The sequence below is a fragment of the Musca autumnalis genome, unplaced genomic scaffold (genome assembly GCF_047663935.1).
Source record: "Musca autumnalis isolate F117 unplaced genomic scaffold, ASM4766393v1 scaffold_2, whole genome shotgun sequence".
Lineage (NCBI taxonomy): Eukaryota > Metazoa > Arthropoda > Insecta > Diptera > Muscidae > Musca > Musca autumnalis.
This window is the reverse complement of record NW_027411755.1, coordinates 90,637,268-90,653,414: the sequence shown is the minus strand read 5'-3', so window position 1 is coordinate 90,653,414 and position 16,147 is coordinate 90,637,268. Positions and strand designations below refer to the sequence as shown.

Genomic DNA, 16,147 nt, shown 5'->3' with positions numbered 1-16,147 from the left:
ATAAAAGTGGGCGGAAAAGTGGGCGTGGCCAATTTTTCCTTGCATAAAAACCTGAACTGGACTATGACTAACATTTCCACAAAAAATTATCCAAATCGCTCCAGCCGTTTCAACTGATTCTATTACCAACAAACGACAATTGAGTTTTATATATAAAGATTAAATTTGTCATTCCGTTTATAACACATCGAAATATTCATCGGAGACCCTATAAAGTATATATATTCTTGAACAGGGTAAAATTCTAAGTCGATATAACCATGTCCATCTGTCCGCCCGTCCGTCTGTTGAATCAAGATACAGCTCGCAATTTTTAAGATAGAGCTTTTAAATTTGGTATAGAAGTTTCTATTACTCCTAGGATGTTTGGTATTGCAAATGAGCTACATCGGTCCACGTTTTGATATCGCCACCATAGAACGGCCACCATTATCACACCGAAATGGCTGAAATTTGGTATTAAGTGTTCGTTGGTGGTATAAAACTTTCTGTTGGTATGGGTCCACGCCTTTATATAGCCCCCATAGAAAGGTACCTCCCGATTTTCGGTATTTTGAAGGTTGTAGTCTTAATATTACTCCGAAATGGCTGAAATTTGGTACTTAGTCTTCGTTGGGGGTACGAAACTTTCCCCCAGAAATTTGCAGGTGCAGGTCCACGCCTTCATATAGCCCCCATAGAACGGTACCTCCCGATTTTCGGTATTTTGAAGGTTATGGCAACAATAATCCATTGAAAGGGCTGAAATTTGACGATTTTTAGGTTATGGCCGAATCATGGGCTCTGTGAACTTTATATTATATATTTGAATACTGGACTATATAGTGGACACCCTAAGCATATCCGGTATGTCATATGAAGATCCTATGACTTCCACCGATGACGTAACCACAGCTTAAAGTACTCAAAATATGCATTTTTCACAAAAAATATTTGTTTTTATCCGGAAATAGCAAAATTCTGGGTAAAACTCGTAAAAACCGATTTTGAGCTATATCTTAAGAACAAGAGCTGATGGAGAAAAACTGCGACCGGATTTGAAAATAACTCGCCGATTTAATTTAGAAACAACAACAACTTTGGTTGAAACATTCAACTTTTTCAATTTTGTTGAGCAGTGTTATCAGTATAGGTCCACGTCTTCCTATATCCCCTATAGAAGCGTACCTTGTGATTTACGGTATTTTTTTAGCCACATTACCTTACTGAAATATCGTAAATTTGGTATTTAGTATTCTTTGAGTCTAAAAACTTTACGTCAGAAATTTGTCGGAGTTATAAAACTTTCCATATAAAATTTGTCGGTATAGGTCCACGCCTTCCTTTTTTGAGGGTTGTGGCCACAACAACAAACAGAAATGGCTGAGGTTTGGTATTTACTCTACGTTGGAAGTAAAACCACTTCCGACTGAATTTCGTCGGTATAGGTCCACGTTTCGATATAGCCCCCATAGAACGGTACCTCCGATTTTCATAATTTTGATGGATGTGACATTAATATTCCATCGGAATGACTGAAATTTGTTATTTAGTCTTTCATGGAGTTATAAAATGTTCGAGAGAAAAATTATCAGTATAGGTCCACGTCTTCCTTATCCCCTATTGAAGCGTACCTCATGATTTACGGTACTTTTTAGGTTTTAACCACATTATCTTACTGAAATATCGTAAATTTGGTATTTAGTCTTCTTTGAGTCTAAAAACTTTACGCCAGAAATTTTTCGGTATAGATCGAAGTTTTGATATAGCCCCCATAGAACGGTACCTCCCGAATTTCCGTATTTTGAAGGTTAGCGATATTGTTTTACCGAAATTGCTGAAATTTAGTATTAAGCCTTTTCCATTTTAATTTAATAACAAACATATTATGTTTGGATCCAAACATATATTTGTTTGCAACCGGTCCCAAACATATATTTGTTTGGATCCAAACATATTTCTAACATAAATTTTTCTGCGTGTATATTTTGCAAATTTTTCGCGATATCTAAAAAATTAAATATATCAGATCCTTCCTTGGATAAATATAAATATTTTTTTAATTTAATTTTATTAAAAACACGGTACCAACAATAAAGATACTACCCCGAAAAAGACAGTGCTATGATTTTTACTAGCACTGTAGATACTCGAGGAAGCGCAATAATTATATCTGTCACTTTTAATTAATGATTTAATTGACTTTATGTTAATAGAAGACAATGCTTGAAATTGAATGCGTATTCACTAGTTTAGTATTCGGTTTTTCCACAATTTCGGCTGACACTTGTCAAGTGCTTAATTATATTTGAAATACTTGTTCATTTTATTACTCGTAAAACATTATATTTATCTAAATTCCAAAGGGGGTGCCGCCATACTAGTCGAGAAACATACACAATTTTCCAGTTGTTTGACAATGACATTCCAATTTACAGAAAGTGTTTTATTGTTCATCGGATATTCAAATGCAAAATACAGTGGTTTCTGATTACAAAATATGCGTTTGAAGTTTATTAATGTTTTTTACATCTCATATTCCGAATGTAGTCATTTCTTACAGTTCGTATTGAAAGTGTTCATATGAAACTATATGAAATATTTGCTTTACAGTATATATAATAACCATTTACATTGATAAGTATATACATATATGTACATATTTGTGCCACTGTGCCATGATTCATTTTACTCGCTTATTATGTTGTCATGCGTGAATGTAAGTATGCATGTTTAAACACATATGGATGGGAGAGTACGATATAATTGTATCCATTCACTCATGGGGACAGTGATGTTGAAATTGCTTTTCGTCCGGTAATTGTTATAATTTGTCATGGTGGCGTCAACGATGTGCACACAATCATACAAATCCTTACAAAACACACACTGAGAGTGTAGGAGGGAATTATGTGCACAAATAAAGGGAAACCCCCCTAATTATTGTGGGTGTCGTCATAATTATAGGCCACTTTAGCTCAACTGAAACCAAACAATTTCAAATGAATAACAAAAAGCGGGACAGTGATACACATTAAGATTGCTCCTTATGGGTGCTGTCAATTTATAATTTTGCTAACCCGTTCTTTTGAGATTGACTTAATTTATTATATGTAGTATTTAGATACAATTTTAGAATCATTTTTATTTCGTTAAAAATACGGAATATAAAGTTAGGTTTTCAATAACATAATTTGCTTATAAAGGGTGATCCAACTAGAGGTTCCCAACTTTTTTAAAGAAAAAAATAATTCTAATAATTCTAATTAAATGGGAAATGTTTATTATCATTTGAAAGAACGTTCTTTGGCATTTATTTTTTTAAGTTTATGTCTTTCACATGTTGGCCGCGTCTACGTCTTAAACGGTCTGTCCGTAAAGTCCAACTTTCGCTGAATCGTTCAAACATTTCGACTGGTATCTGACGAATGACACGCGTGATTTTTTGCCCCAATACCTGAATTGAAGCGGGGTTGTCCGCATACACTTTAGACTCTACATATCCCCACAGGAAAAAGTCTAACGGTGTGTTATCACACGATCTTGGTGGCCAATCGACCGTCCCAAAAGCTGAAATTGTCTGCTCACCAGAGTGTTGTCTTAATAAATCCATTGATTGATGTCATGCGTCGTCTTATTGAAACCAAAATGTAGCGAGATCACGAGCTTCATGTCCAAGCATCAAATAGTCGGCTATCATGGTCGTCATTGAAGGTTACGTTCTCATCGACATAATTTTTGAGGAAATATGGGCTGATGGTTCTACCGGCGGACAAACCACACGGAACCATTTTCTTCTGGATAAAGTGACACCTCTTGAATCTCTTTAGGTTGCTCTTAACATAAATGCGGATACTTTCCTTGTTTACATACCCATTAAGCCGGGAATGGGCGTCATCGCTGAACAAAATTTGGTTCAAAACACATTCCTCAAAGAAAGTGAATTTTCGTAATAAAGTTGAACGATTTGCAAACATTGTTCAGTCGTAAGCCCGTTACTTCCAATTGTAAATACACATTTAAAAAAATTGTTAATTAACATAAAGTATTTTTGTTTCAGTAAGGATTTTTCGGAACAGTTAGTTTCGGTACCTCGAAAAATATTGACTTTTGCCAAAAAAAAAAAAAAAACACGCAACTTTAAAGTGATCCTAAATATGCATCTAACCGCAAGTTTTTGATGTTGAAAGGGGAGGGGGTACAGGAAAGACCGATCTAAAGCTAAGGAGTTTGCAAATATAAACCTGAAAAATATAACGATGTGCAAAGTTTAGACGAAATACATAGGTGAATCTCTCATAATGTTATCGTGGTCACCAGCCACCAATTCTTACGAAATTGCGGATTTATGAATCGTCTTTGCAGCTATTCAAAGTCGTTGCCACAATCAAAGACATTAAACCATAAAGACTTCACGAAATGCATTTGACATACAAATAGTTTAAAAAAAAAATTTGTAGAACTTAATAGTGAATTACCACGGATTTCTAACAATATATTTACATAATTGTCAATACTCGCATCATAAAAGCCGTAACAATTCTTTATGTATTGTATGCCAAATCAATCATTTTGAATATTATGCGCATTTATTACATTATGATCTCAAAGTGACAAACAAACAATAATTTCAACACTCATGTGACCAATAAATGTCAGTTTACGTCAAAAGCATGCCAAATCGATTTATCAGCCAACAAATCAGTTGTGATAGGCTGACAGAAAGATTAAACAGTGAGGCCGTCAGACTGGTGGAGTTCGACTTAGCGAATAGACTTTAGTATTTATTGGATATTGCGATTTACAATTTATGTAGAAGATAAGGAAATATGAGCGCGACGCGAATCAACAAATGAAGGAATTATGGAAAAAACAACCAATAGCTACGTTTGTCATTCATTTTACGACATAAATGTATGTTGTTATTACACGCTTTTTGCCATGCATCAAATACATTTCTATTTTACATTACCTCGACATTCTTTCCGAATCTTGACAAATATTTATAGATGTTATTTTGATGTATGCTTCAAGAAAATGTTATTACATGATAAAGTGCATATAATAGTTTTTTTTTAACAAAAAACTTCGGATTTTTAAATTGATCAAGTGCAATAACCCAATGTTTAACCAGTAAGGAAAGGATCAAAGTCGGGCGGGGCCGACTATATAATACCCTACACCACTGTGAATATGTAAAATATGTATGGGAGCTAAATCCAAATCAAAACAGATTTTGATATAATTTTTCACATTTTTTTGTAGACCACATTCAGTCACATAGTCTAAATTTCATCAAAATTGGACATATACAGGGTGGCCCAAAAAGGACTGAAGCAAGACTATTGCAGGCGTGCCTGATGGTCTTGGGGGAGCAGTTGCTGTGCCATTTGAATTTTATACGGAAACATTTTAAGATCCCGCTTCAAAATTATTTGCAGGGATGTTCTGGAGATTCCCAATTGAGTACAACGACGACGAGTAGAGACATCTTCGTTTACACTCTGCCGTACAGCCTCCACAACTGCTTCATTGCGCACAGATCGACCTCTTCCTCTTCCTGGAAAATCTGACACTCTTCCATGTTCCTCAAAACGGGAGACTATGTTCCTAATCATGTTGTGACTGGGTGCTGTTCGGACATTAAAATGACGACGATAATTTCGTTGAGTTGTAATAATTAACCTTCCAGAAGAATAAAAAATTCAATGATTTTGACGCGTTTCTGCACATCATATGTATGTTTGGATTCATCTCCAAAAACCAGTAAATAACCTGCAAAAGACAAACAAAATATTAAAAACAAAAAAGATATAATCATTTTTAATCCTTCAGTCTTTTTTGGGCCACCCTGTATAGCGTGTTTGCTGCATCAACTGCCTCAAATCGGTCGAAAATATATATGGGAGCTATATCCAAATCTGAACCGATTTCGATATGATTTGCCACAATTATTTCTACACTAACCACCGTCACACATTCCAAATTTCATTGAAATCGGACAAATATAGCGTGTTTCGTGCATCAAATACCTAAAATCTGCCTAAAATATATATGAGAGCTATAGCCAAATTTGAACCGATTTCTATATAATTTGGCACACTTACTTCTAGACTAAATACCGTCGCACATTCCAAATTTAATTGAAATCGGACGTATATAGCGTGTTTCGTGCACCAAATTCCTTAAATCGGGCGAAAATATATATGGGGGCAATATCCAAATCTGAACCGATTTCTATCTAATTTGGCACACTTATTTCTAGACTAAATTCCGTCGCACATTCTAAATTTCATTGTAATCGGACATATATAGCGTGTTTCGTCCTTTGGCCAAAAAAACTATCTTCCCCAATTTTCATGCGAATCGGACAATAAATGCGACCTGTACTTTGTTTACAAAAATACATGGACAGACGGACAGACAGACGGACATGCGTAAAGCGACTCAGAAAGTGATTCTATGTATATCCCTAAAAGGAACTATGTTTCTATCTCGTTTCCTTTTGTATGTTACAAACTAATGCACAAAGACATAATATCCCTTACCACAAGGTGGTGTAGGTTATAATAAAGTTGGCTATTCTACACTTATCATAACGGAAGATTAATTTTCTTTTAATATTGTATATCTTAACTACGTATACTAATTGGGTACATTTTTTTAGTTGCATAAAAACAAATGAAGTCAATTGAAATTTGGAATTCGTTGATCGAATATTTATTGCAATATTTTTGATGAAGTTTTGTATTAACGTGGCGTTTACTTACACACAGACAATTTTGAGCAGACTATAGCAAAGACACAAAACTTTTTCACCAATACACAAATTATACATTTCTCAATATACTACATTCATATGTTAAAAACTAAAAAAGTTTTACGATCGAAAAATCCGAATTCGCGAACTGTTGACATATTCTATATAATATGACTGAATTTCTTTAATATGAAGTGTTTGGGGATGTGTTGGCATCAATGTAGAAAAATTAAAAACAAGTTTTTTATGTTCCTTTACGATTTCTGACTTAACCTTACATTTTATAGACCTTTGCCCAAAGAAAGACTCAAAGAATACTCCATGATACTATTGCATGATTTTTCGATTTATCCACTGCATCCACCTAAAATTGATGCTGACGTTTTGAACCTGGAATTTCGGGGTTTTTTGATTTTTTTAGTAATCCGGACGCGCAACAAGATAATATTCAAAACTCATAATAGGATTATATAACTAGTGATTTAACGTCGTTTAATCTATATCTCATGAGTGTGCTCCGTACAACATCCTAGTAATTGGAGTCCAAATGCTAAAATTTCATTCGTAAATTTTCTTTAAAAACCTAGTTTTTGCGTGTAAAATTTACAAAAGTCATTCAATTTCCTTTGAACCCCGCGTGAATTTATTTTTTTACGGGACGGATCTAATGAGCACTTCCGCGTTCAAATCCATCCACTAAAACGGTGGATATAGAAACCTTGAAAATAGGAAAATCTGCAAAAATATATTTTCACAAATCCGGTTCCTGGAATAGAAATGTGTGTCATAAATTACAGAGATACGCGAGTAATATGGGTATTTGAACCAAAATAGAATGTGGAGGCACATACACGGTTCTTGAAGAATCTATTTGAAATAGGTGTATATTGAAGCATTTTTGATGGGTGCTACTGAAATCGGATGCGCATAAAAATCGTATGCATATTGCGCGACTTTTACCCACTTAAAGGTCTTTTGAGTTGTGTGATGCAACTGACGGCACACTTTGGCCGTTGAGTGAAACATCGAAATATGCATAGATATTGAAATGGATCAACTATAATAACTAATTCGCAATGAGAGGCTTTTTAATTTCAATATTACTCTTAATTTCTTTCGTGATAGTAAACCATATTTGTTGATGAAGTTTTAGCAGAGTACATCAAGTATTGTATGGGATTTTAAGCGAATTATTAGGAGAACCCCCAAAATTTGTTTGCTAATTATGCCCTACATCACTATGTGGGGAGGGTATTATGAGTTGGTTTGGCCAAAAATGTATAACGCATCGAAATAATGGTCGTAGACCCATACATATATACCAAAATTAATGTCTTGACAAGCTAAGTCGATCTGGCTATGTGTGTCCGTACGTCTGTCCATCTTAACCTTGTAATCACGCTGCAGTTCGCAATTTTGATTGGATCGTCACCAAATTATGGGTGTTGAATGGGGGTCACGGGAGAAGAAGCCTATTGATTTTCTACGGACTCTGGGGAGGATAATTTAGATTTACCTCACGATTTTTTTATTATTTGTTGATTTTTTCACGAAAATAAAAATATATTTAGTAAATATTTGAACATCTATGAATAGATATGGAGGGCTGTTAACAATTTATGCATAGATTTCCCAAATAAGATATTTTAAAATATTTTTTTATTTTTTATATACCGCTATGACTTTTGCGCGCATCGGCCAATTTTGTGAACGCGAACCGATTTAAAACTTACATTTTTTCCTAAAACGTAGATGTGCTCGCAAAAAAATTTTAATTTGTTTAAATGGAATCGCAAAAGAAATTTGTTGTTTACCATATTTAAAATTTTATAAATTGATTGTAGATAAAGGTTTTAATACTAATGTCTCTAATTAGCTGGCTGGACCCTTTTTATACCCTCAGTCTTTAGGCTAACGAGGGTATATGAGGAAATATACAAATTTTTTAGTTTTCCATAAAAAAAAAATTAAAAAAAAAAATTTAAGCTACATGAACGATTTTTGGTACATAGATTGGAAAAAATTCTGATTCTCAAATCTGTTCGAGATACTAATTTTGGTTGTTGCTCGCAAAAGTTATGGCGGTTTTAATTCTGATAATAAGAAATAAATCTTAAAACAACGCTACTCATTATATTGCGAAACATTGTTAATTAAGGGCTTCCTACGTACTATATGATTACTGAGGTCCCATAACATTAGTGACAAAGTTGTAAATTTTAGCGGAAAATTTAAGCTGTTTATGCATCGGAAAAATATTTTAAAAATATCGCGACGATTCAAATGGAACCAAAAATATAGAAATCTGTTTAGCGGTTTGCACATTTTAGCAAAAATAAAAAAATATATATTGAGGGAAGTTAAAAAATTTTTGTAAGAGAAAATATTTTTCAAATTTTTTGTGAGTTAGTTGAAGAAAATGTAGGAAAATTAGGTCGGAGTTATTCTTCTATTTCAGTTAAATTTCACGCAAAAAATCACGTTTTTTATTCTAATCACTTCTCGAGTACACGCTAACATCTAGCGGAAGATATGGGTAACGTTCAAATAAATGTTGGGTTCCTTTGAATGGGGTATAATCTTCAAATAAAACTGTATCATTTGAAATGCGTGTAAATCGCGAAATCCTCAAAATCGCTTGATGCGCATGCGGTTTATCAATACTGCGAATTCTTCTCTTTTAATTTGTACACATTTACCAGGATTTACTTTGGCCGCTAAGATGTAGCGTCGTCTGCAGTTTAGTGTGCAACAATCTGTATAACACTTATAATTTGCACAACGTGCATACACTTTTTATGCGCATCCGATTTCACTACCAACCGTGGAAAAATACATCGATCTAATCCTATTTCGATCAAATCCATCAAGAACCGTGGATGTAGCATCACACACTATTTTTGGGATAAATCGGATACAGCTCCCATGCCACTAAAATTTTTAAACCGCTGTTTTCGCAAAACCGCGAGTGATGCGTCAGTTTTTTTCATTGACAAGAAAACGATCTACAGAAAATGCGACTAAATCCGCGATATTTTCAAAAACATTTTTCTCACATTTTTCGGTTTTTGCAGTTGATGTTTTCGCCGTTCTAGGTTATGGATTTTCACGATCTATGATTTATATGATCTGGACCGCCGAGAGTAATTTAATCCTATTAATTGTTTTTTGAAATATACGAATCCGCGTTCCAGTTAAATTAAAAATACGAAAAACACCTAAAATCCCGCTTCAAAATGTCAGCATCCATAAAAGGTGGAAGCAGTGGAAATTTCGAAAAGTGATACATTAGAAGTGTAATCTTAATTTTGTATTCTTCTACTTTTACTTTGGACATACATATGTCCGTCATTTGAACGGTTTAATCAGCAATCAAATAGTAACGTAAAAAACCTCGTTAGCTTCAACGTTTTTCCCTATTTTTATTCATTTACGCGATCATAACTTCCACGCAAATTAAATTATTTTGCCAAATTTTTGTGCTTTGTTCAAAAACACTTGAATTGATCTAGCCATGGTCATAGTTACTGATAAATTGCAATAGTTCGCGTATTATAATAGTGCAAACCTTGGCTTCATGGAAACTAATTTTTTTTGATATTCACTCATATAAACTGTGCCTAATCGATGTAACGGTTTTAGACCCAAGTATATTTGGACGAAAATCAGTTAAGACAATTTTTAGTCGATTTATCCAAGTCCGTCTGTCTGGCTGGTACGCATCATAACTATTGAACGGAGCAACCGATTAAACCAAACTTTGCACTTCGTAATATTTTGACCAATCTTCCCTGTCCTTGCAGCCCCCATTACAACGGTACAATTGTTTACTCCATGAGATAATGGCCTAAAACCCGGACGACACCAACTAAAATGGAAAATCTGCAAGGTAACTCCAATCGTTGCAATCATGTATCAGGTTGGGGTACCTCCCACACAAAATTTGGGAAAAGTGCAGTTTGAGGACTATTACAAGGTTCAATTTTTTTCCGGAGTTAGTTTATACTTTCCAAAAGCTCCAAAAACGCTGCCTGCACATATTAAAATGGATAGAGGGCAATATAACTCTCAACATTTTCAAAAATTTCTTCCAAACTTATTATCTGTTCTAGAACCAGCAAAAAGCTACTATTTTTTACTACGATAAACATTTTTCCTTTATGTTATCGAAAAAAAAAGTGAAAATTAGTAGATTCTTGCAGTTCTGGAACAGACCATTAATTTAACGTAATTTAATATTTCGATTTTTCTCTGAATCAGAAGTTTTTTTGGGTATGCCGTGACCAAGAAGCCCTAAGGGAACAACACAACTTTTTTTTTTTTTTTTTTTTTTTTTTGGAATTTGTCTGCACATCAGCAGGTAGTGGTTGGATGATTACCCGAAGTAATCGTATACCATGACTGGGTAATGATTATTTATTTGTTTTGATTGTGCTGCTGTCATTAGTTCAGCTGATTCTTGTTGATGTAAATGTTTACTATATTGTTATTTTGGCATGATTAATAAATTTACACAGCTCTTCAATCCATGTAAAAGATAAATCGTGGAGTAGACTAGGTAAGTCAGTGAATTTATTAAAAAAAGTGAAATTCTGCCTAATTGCATTATATTTGTTGCAGTTAAAGATGATATGGTTTTCTGTTTCAACGGTATTGCAGGTGTCACAGATGTTATTATCTGAAATGCTAATTCTGTGCAAATAAGTTTTGCCATATGTGTGGCCCGCAAGGAGCCTGTTTATAAGTTTTATGTTCTCAGGGGAGAGAGATGATCCTGTGTGCCAGTGATGCCTGGGAGGTTCAGGAAAGAATTGAGAGAAGTAAGTGCCTTTGACAGTTGACATTTCTTTATATTTAATGACCCACTCATCCCATAGGTGTTCGTAGATCTCCGCATATGCATCTTTAACAGATAGAGAGGACGGTATTACACATCCAACTTCAATCGCTTGTTTGGCAAGTTGGTCCGCAAGTTCATTAGCTTTTATTCCAATGTGTGATGGAGTCCATACGAAAGTGAGGGAGGAAATAGTCGAAGTGTTGACCTTCTTAATTATTACATTTGCTAAGTAATTGTGTGATGTATTATTCCTCAGTAGTAAAATTGCGTTTTTGCTATCAGTTAAAATCACTGCTTTATCAAAACCATCTTCTATGATAATACCAATGGCCTTGTTAATAGCATGCAGCTCACCCATAAGTGACGAAACTCGTGAGTTTATTTTAAATAAAAAGTTGTGATTGCAGGATATATTACAGACAGCACATCCAGTGCTGTTTGTCGATATTGAGGCATCAGTAGCCCAGATGGAGCATCCGAAAAATTGAGGTTCATCCAGTTTCTCTTGGAGTATGGCCCTAAAATATTCTTTAGGTCTTGTGTGTTTTGCAGCTTCAAAAATGTCTAAATAAAATGATATTTTTCCAGCTGGTTCAACATTCTCATTGAAAGTGATATTATCAAAAATATTTTTGAATTTTATGTACATTTTTCCAAGGCTAGTCTTTGCTGACGGTGCCGATGTGATTTTGGTGTATACTTGATTGTGAAAAATTTTAAATTTAATGAGTTCCTTAGAGGCCAGATATTGAGCTCTCTGTTCAGGCGGTAAACAAAGTGAGAGTGCATAGATTATATGGATTGGAGTCGATGGGGTTAGACCCAAGCATCTTCTAAGTGTTTGATTTTGAAACGTGGTAACTTTTTTGTTTATATATGTTGGCATATGTGCCATTGATGAAATGCAGTATTCAGTCTTTGAAAATATTAGCGACTTGGAAAGGCGTAGTGCAGTTTTTGGGTGTATACCATGCTTAACAGAATTGATCATCTTCAGTGCATTTAACGAGGAACTACATGACGACATTACATTTTCGTAGTGTTCTTTCAAGGTCAAACTGTTTTTTATATTTCTTCCTAAGAATTTTATCATATTGACAGGCCTAATTGCTGCGCCTTGTATGCTAATATCTGGAATTTTTCGCGCACCTTTTGCGACATACATGACTACTGTCTTTTCATAGTTCTGTTGAAGGTTTAATTGCGTAAGAGCTTGATGAAATTTGTTTAGTTTTGTTTGAAGGTTGTAATTGGCAATGTCAAAATCTTTATGAGCAGATAGCAATATAAAGTCATCTGCAAACTGGAAAGTGTATGTATTTTCCACATTTATTTTATGAAGACTCAATGTGTATACATTAAAAAGTGTGGGACTTAGACAGCTCCCCTGTGGGAGACCGTTGTAAATTTCGAGTTCATTACTGCCCATAACAAGGATCCGTTGCCTTAGGAAGTTTATAATCCACATGCTTAAATCGCTCGGACATTGGATTTCATAAAGAATTTTGTATAACAGGTCAATTTTGACACAGTCGTAAGCTTTTGCAACATCTAGAGCTAAGATGATTACTTTTTCTCCCTTTTCTTTGTGATGGCTTATGGTATACAATATGTCATTTATGCACATCGAGGCTGAGAGATGCTTCCTGTACGCATATGTATTGGGTGGAAGGATTTTGTTTTCATTTAAGAAGTTTTGCAGACGGTCTTTGATCATTAAATTAATGATTTTAAGAAATACTGAAATGAGTGCAATTGGTCTATAGCTTGTTATCAAGTCCAGGTCCTTGCCTTTTTTCGGAATCGGCACAATTTTGATCCTACGCCATTCATCTTTTATGTCACAATTGGTCCAAGCCGTATTCATAGCTACGAGCAAGTTTGTCTTTGAAGAATGAGAAAGGTGACTTACCATTTCATAAGTTACACCATCTATTCCAGCAGCAGACGGATTTGTTTTCGTTTTTAAAACTTTTTCCAGTTCTTTGAAGGATAGATCCGAACTTGAGCGAAATGAAGACATATTTATATCAACTGGAGAGTTGTCGGGAACTTGATCACGCATGTGGATGAGAAATTTGTTGTCATTATCCGAAGACCACTTTGATTGAGCTGGCTGCGATTGAGAATTCTTACACCCTCGAACAAATCTGAATAAATTTTTTGAGTTCGGATTATTATTTAAACTGTCTATTTTCTGTTTGAATGCATGTTTTTGAGCATATTTTGTGGAATTTTTGAAGTTTTTAATTGCTTCTATTAGCTTTTGAGCGGTTTCATTATTGTTGTTAAGATCGTATGTTTTTTGAGCCGCGATTTTAAGTCTATAGTTTCTCTCTACCACCGAGTCCCACCATGCCTTAGGAATGGCTTTCTCATCAATAGTATAAATAGATTTTTTAATTTCACTTTTAAATGTATTATGGATGGAATCAAATGACGGGCTAAGCGCGACATTACTTAAATTGTTTAACAGTTTCTTTTTGGCTAAAAACTTTTGAGCCTTAATTTTGATCGAGGAGATATTAATTACCACAGGGAGATGATGACTTCCGCCTATTGTCGAGGGGCAGACATCCCAGGATACATTTAAATCTGTGTTTGTGAATGTCAAATCTAACACTGAACCAGTCATATCAGAAAGGCGTTTCTTAAACGTAGGCTTCCCATTGTTCAAGCACCGGAAACTTGATGCATCAAAGATTGATTTTACTGCTTTGCCGCGCTGAGAATCAAAAAAGTCACCGTAGGCTGTATGTCGAGCATTAAAGTCACCACATATAAAGACATTGGATTTCGTTTCAACAAAGGATAAGAGTTTATCGAGTTCATATTTGATTTCGTTACACTTGAGCGAATGAGGAAAATATACTGAGACTAGTGTCATATTTGTAGAAAGAGAAGTTGTTTCGCATATGAGAATATCAAGTAAAGTGTTAAAAACTATTTTTTTGAATTTTATATTTTTATGAAAGGCAAAGGCAACTCCGCCGTAGTTGTCTTGCCGTTTTTTTGAAATAATTTTGTAATTTAGAATTGAAGTAGAGTTTTTATTTTCATCGATGTTGAAGATTTCACTTAAAATACAAACATCGATCTTGAGTTTGTTTAAGTGAACTTCTAGGAAACATTTGTTTTTTTTTTTAAAACTTTGTATGTTATATTGTAGTAAGTTCATTATTTATTTTGAGTTTTTAAATGTAAAAAGTACAATTGCTATGACCCGTTGGTCGAAGATTGGGGATCTTGTTCTTCACTGATTTTGCTTTTTGGTTTGGTTGCTGGAGTAGAAATTGATTTTTGAAATGTGTCGAGGATGCTGAGACCCTCTGTGCAATTTAGAGTTGTGAGTAATTCTGACATCTGTTTGGTGAATATTGATACCACTTTTTCCAAGTCTGAAACCTTGGAGAAAGAAGGATGTTGAAATATTGGTTTTGTTGGTACTAGTACAGTTGGGGTTGCCACTGGGTGGACCGTTTTAACAGCGGGAGCAGCTACCTTGCTATATTTTATTTTAGTGACACGACGATTTATTTCATCATGAACATTTCTATTAACTGTATTTCTTTTGTTTATCCCAGGGAATTCTTTATTGTAACCTTCATTTTCCAAGATACTGTAATAGTTTTGTGTCTCGGGGTAGTTCTGAGTTACCTCTTTTCGGCTCATGTTTGACAATGTCATTATTGATTTAATATTTCGTTCTGCCTTCCATTTTGGGCATTTCTTTTCCTCGTACGACAAGTGTTCAGAACTGTTACATAAGATACATATAGGGGATCCGCATTGGTCTTTGCACTCGGACGTCGAAAGACAGTCGGCACATTTTTGATCTTTACATTCATTGTTACATGGAATTAATTTACCGCATTTCAAGCATCGAGTCCCACCATGCCTTAGGAATGGCTTTCTCATCAATAGTATAAATAGATTTTTTAATTTCACTTTTAAATGTATTATGGATGGAATCAAATGACGGGCTAAGCGCGACATTACTTAAATTGTTTAACAGTTTCTTTTTGGCTAAAAACTTTTGAGCCTTAATTTTGATCGAGGAGATATTAATTACCACAGGGAGATGATGACTTCCGCCTATTGTCGAGGGGCAGACATCCCAGGATACATTTAAATCTGTGTTTGTGAATGTCAAATCTAACACTGAACCAGTCATATCAGAAAGGCGTTTCTTAAACGTAGGCTTCCCATTGTTCAAGCACCGGAAACTTGATGCATCAAAGATTGATTTTACTGCTTTGCCGCGCTAAGAATCAAAAAAGTCACCGTAGGCTGTATGTCGAGCATTAAAGTCACCACATATAAAGACATTGGATTTCGTTTCAACAAAGGATAAGAGTTTATCGAGTTCATATTTGATTTCGTTACACTTGAGCGAATGAGGAAAATATACTGAGACTAGTGTCATATTTGTAGAAAGAGAAGTTGTTTCGCATATGAGAATATCAAGTAAAGTGTTAAAAACTATTTTTTTGAATTTTATATTTTTATGAAAGGCAAAGGCAACTCCGCCGTAGTTGTCTTGCCGTTTTTTTGAAATAATTTTGTAA

General features: G+C 34.6%; 2 long non-coding RNA genes across 2 annotated transcripts in view; both read left to right on the top strand.

The window, feature by feature from the left end:
• Window positions 1-16,147, top strand: part of LOC141392948 (uncharacterized) — a 545,805-nt gene that overhangs the window by 343,456 nt on the left and 186,202 nt on the right. The window lies entirely within an intron of this gene.
• LOC141392947 (uncharacterized) lies at window positions 11,109-13,927 on the top strand. Its single transcript, XR_012409924.1, has 3 exons — window positions 11,109-11,297; window positions 11,360-11,559; window positions 11,617-13,927. It is a non-coding gene; the product is annotated as an uncharacterized lncRNA (long non-coding RNA).